Source organism: Benincasa hispida, chromosome 1 (assembly GCF_009727055.1).
Source record: "Benincasa hispida cultivar B227 chromosome 1, ASM972705v1, whole genome shotgun sequence".
NCBI lineage: Eukaryota > Viridiplantae > Streptophyta > Magnoliopsida > Cucurbitales > Cucurbitaceae > Benincasa > Benincasa hispida.
Window position 1 is genome coordinate 75,842,069 of NC_052349.1, and position 4,625 is coordinate 75,846,693.

Here is a 4,625-nt window from a genome sequence, read left to right on the forward strand (position 1 = left end):
TCGATGCAGATTCTTCATTGGGAAATACCGAACATTTTCTTTTTCCTTTTATCTTAAATTGTCAACTTACCATTTATGGAGGGGATTGTTGGAATAAATGATATGTGACCATTCGTGTAGAGTCGCATTGTTTCATGAATGATTGTCTTTTCGAAAATAATTAACTTAAAAAAGAGACTCGACTCGAATGGCCACGAATAGTCTATAAATATGTCTCTTCTTCAAATTGCAAAAAGGAACTTTTTCATAATCACGTTTCTCCCATTAAAACTTTCTTCCTTTTCATAAAGTCGTTGAAGTTCGATTTATTTCCACAAAGTGTAAAAAGAAGCTGTGACTCAAATACCTCAGCTTATTATTTGTTTATAACTAACTTTGTGTTGTAACGGTCAGTTGGTATGCATTATAAATACTTCTGATCAGTAAAACAAAAAAAATTATGATCATCACTTCCTATTTTCCTGTAAACAAACAAAAGTTGTACACAATCTTCTATAGTAAAGAACTGGAATCTTCTCGTGGACGAAGGAAATCTTGTTGAACCATGTAAACCATTGTGTTTCTTATTCTTGTCTTTATCTTCTTGCTTGTTCGACTGTAATCTTTCTGCAAATCACGCACCATACAATCTCATTTCAAATCGTATCGAATACGGAGTATCAAGTTCAATCATGCATCGATCTTCACTATCGAGTAGCTTCAAGTTGTTTGTTTTCACCTTCGAGTCACACCGAGTAAATATCAAGACTCATCGAGCAAGATCGAGTATCAATAAGTTCTCATTGAGTTTCATCGAGGATTCAATAGAAACTTGTCAGACAAAGAAGGAATTTCTCATCGAGTATCGAGTAGGAAGACATTGAGTGTAGAGTATCGATCATCGAAGATTTGGCAGAATATTTCTTAGCCTTTTCTTCATCATTCCAGTGTTGATCTTGAGTATTTGGGCCTAGTGAAGATTGATTAACCCAACAATTTGTGATATTAGAGCGTTTGAAGATCATCAAAGTGAACATTCTTGGAACATCAAGATACTCAAGAAATCCAGACTCAATACTCGATCGGATCAGAGATAGCTGTTGCAAGGTATGAAATAGAGAAATTCGATGGAAAGGGAGATTTTGGTCTGTGGAAGGCTAAAATCAAAGCCATTCTTAGACAACAGAGAGCTCAAAAGGCCCTTTTAGATCTGTCGACTCTACCACCTACATTGACAACTCAAGAAAGGGAAGACATGTAGCTTACAGCCTATGGGACTCTGGTTCTTAATCTCAGTGACAACATCTTGAGATAGGTAATTGATCAAGACACGACCTACAAGATGTGGGTCAAGTTGGAAGGTCTTTTTGCAACCAATGATCTCCCGAATAAGATGTATTTAAAGGAAAAGTTCTTCACTTTTAAGATGGATTCTTCCAAGCCACTATCAGACAACCAGGATGAGTTCAAGAGGATAGTTTCTAAGTTCAAGAGCTTTGGCGAGAAGATTGGCGATGAGAATGAAGTCTTTGTGTTGTTAAACTCTCTATCTGAAGCCTATAAGGAGGTGAAGAATGCCTTGATATATGGCAGAGAACCAGTTACCACTGATGCCATTATTTCAACATTGAGAATTAGAGAGTTGGAGCTTCAGTCAATCAGAAAGGAGCAGCCTATTGTAGAGGGACTGTTAGTCATGGGCAAGAACAAGCAGAATCAGTCCAAGGGGAATAAAAACCAGTCTAGTGAAGAGCATAAACCTAAGACCAAGCTGAGATGTAACTACTTCAAGAAGAAAGGACACTTGATGAGGGATTGCTATAGCTTGAAACGGAAAAATCAGGAAAAAGAGAAGGATCAGAAGGGAAAATAACCAGAAGCTTCAGTGGTTGAAGGTTTCTACTTTTATTCTGATGCCTTAGCCTCTACTAGAAACAAAACCAACCAAATCAGTCCTTTTGAGAAGCATGACTAGGTACTTAACTCCGATTGTACCTATCATATGACACCCTTCAGATCTTGGTTTAATACTTATAAGGATGTGGATGGAGAATCTGTGTACATGGGAACAATGAAGCCTGCAAAATCAAAAGGGTTGGTTCAGTATCCTCGAAGCTAAAGGATGGATCAATCAAGCTTCTCAGAAATGTGAGACATGTACCTTTTCTCAAGAGAAACTTGATATCTTTGGGTATGCTTGATTGTATTGGGTGCGAGTGCAAAGGAAAAGGTGGAGTCCTTGAGGTGATTAAGGATTCTAAGATTGTGTTGGTTGGTGAAAAGGTCAATGACCTTTATATTGTAAGAGGAGTAGAGATGATGACAAGTGCCTACACGGTTTCAACAACAAGTTTAACAGAGGCTGAGTTATGGCACAAAAGATTATCCCATATCAGTGAAAAAGGGATGCAGACATTGTCCAAACAAGGTATATTGCCCAAAGGTATCAGTGAGCACCTTTCCTTTTGTGATCACTGCATTCTAGGTAAAGCAACCAGACAAAGTTTCACAAAATCTGAGCATACCACCAAAGAAACATTGGATTATATCCATTCTAACCTATGGAGCCATCTTTTACACCAAGCCTTAGTGGTTCAAGGTATTTTCTAACCTTTATAGATGACTTTTCTAGGAAGCGCTGGATATACTTTCTTAAAACTAAGGACCAAGTTTTTGGGAAGTTTAAGGAATGGAAAGCCATGATAGAAAATCAAACATCTAAAAATTTAAAATACTTTAGAACCGACAATGGGTTTGAGTTTTGCAATGAATAATTTGACAATTATTATAGTGAGAATGGTATAACTAGGCATAGAACTGTGAGGTATACATCTCAACAGAATAGAGTTGCTGAGAGGTTAAACAAAACCATAATGGAAAAAGTTAGATGTTTGCTTTCTGATGCTATCTTAAGTGAAAACTATTGGGCAGAAGCCGTAACTTACATAGTATATACCTTGAATAGGTACCTTCACTCATCTTTAGAGTTGCTTACCCCTGAGGAAAAGTGGACTAATCATCCTTCTAACTTGATAACCTCAAGATCTTTGGATGTGTAAGGTTTGTTCACCAAAATAAGGGAAAGTTAAAGGCCAGAGCAGTTAAGTGCATGTTTGTAGGCTTTACAGAGGATGTTAAAGGGTTTAAAATGTGGCATCCAGTTGAGAGGAAGTTTATAGTAAGCAGAGACATCACTTTTAGGGAAAAGGAGATGTTTATGCAAAAAGTGAAAAAGCTTGAGGATGAAGGTGAGTCATCCAACACAGTAATCACAAGTGAACAACCTCATTTAAGTTAGTATGTCTTAGCTAGGGATAGACAAAGGAGAACCATTACCCCTCCAGCTAGATATATTGAAATGAACTATATGAATGGTTTTAAATGCTATTGTAGCTCCTCCTAACCAAGAACCAACAACCTTTGAGGAAGCAACAAGCTATGCTGATGCACGAGATTGGATAAAAGCTATGAATGAGAAGATGCAATCACTAAAAGTGAAGAACACTTGGTCTTTAGTTCCTCTGCCTAAGGGTTATGAACCAGTTGCCTCTAAATGGGTTTTCAAACTTAAGGAAGGAGCATCCTGTGATCAAAATCCTAGGTATAAAGCAAGGTTGGTTACAAAGGGGTTTACTCAAAGGGAAGGAATAGACTATTCAAAGATTTTCTCTCTGGTTGTCAAACAAACTTCTATAAGACTTCTTCTATCCTTAGTTGCTCAAAATAATTTAGAATTGTATTAATTAGATGTCAAAACTGCCTTTCTTCATGGAAGTCTAGAGGAGACAATCTATATAATGCAATCTAAAGGATTTGAAGTTAAAGGAAAAGAAAATCTCTAATGCTTACTCAACAAGTCAATCTTTGGGTTAAAACAATCACCAAGGTATTTGTATAGAAGATTCAATGACTATATTGAAGAAACTCTTATTTAAGAGTACCTACAAGAGGAAGCGGACCTTTCCAATTCATTGTGATAGAATTGTCGCATATATATTCAAACATACTTTCATAATGCTAAAGGGATCAAGAAATCATACCAGAGGAAGATTTCTTCTTCACAGCGAGTCTGAAGCCCAACCGTCTACCTCGAACAGTCATCACTCAAACAGAAGGAAATGGAGAAGAGAACACCACTCGGAGCCCTCAGTATTCTTGGAGTGAGAATCCAGAGTGTGGGCTTTGTTCGAATTTAGTAAAGAGAAGAAGGAAGAGAGACCGTACACAATGATCAAGTAAGTGGGAGATGCGGTCATCTATCACATAGACAATATGCTTGATCGTTTAGTTAAAGTATACGATCGTGTAGTAAAAGTAAGCGATTGTCTAAACGATCATGTAGGAAAAGGTAAACAATCGTGTAGGAAAAGGGTGAGTGATCGTGCAAACGATTGCGTAAGAAAAACTAAGCGATCGTCTATACGATCGTTTAGTAAATATCGGGAGCTAATCGATCGCTTAGAAAAAAGGTAAATGATCGTTTAGATAATAAAGCACGATGGTGTAATCGCAATTGCTTAGCAATATCGTATATGTAAGCGATCGTGCAGTCACTATCGTATAGGCATTGATTTTCTTAACGATAACACTATCTTTTTCACAATATCTGCGCATACCGAGATCAACACACCGTCTGCTATTTATCA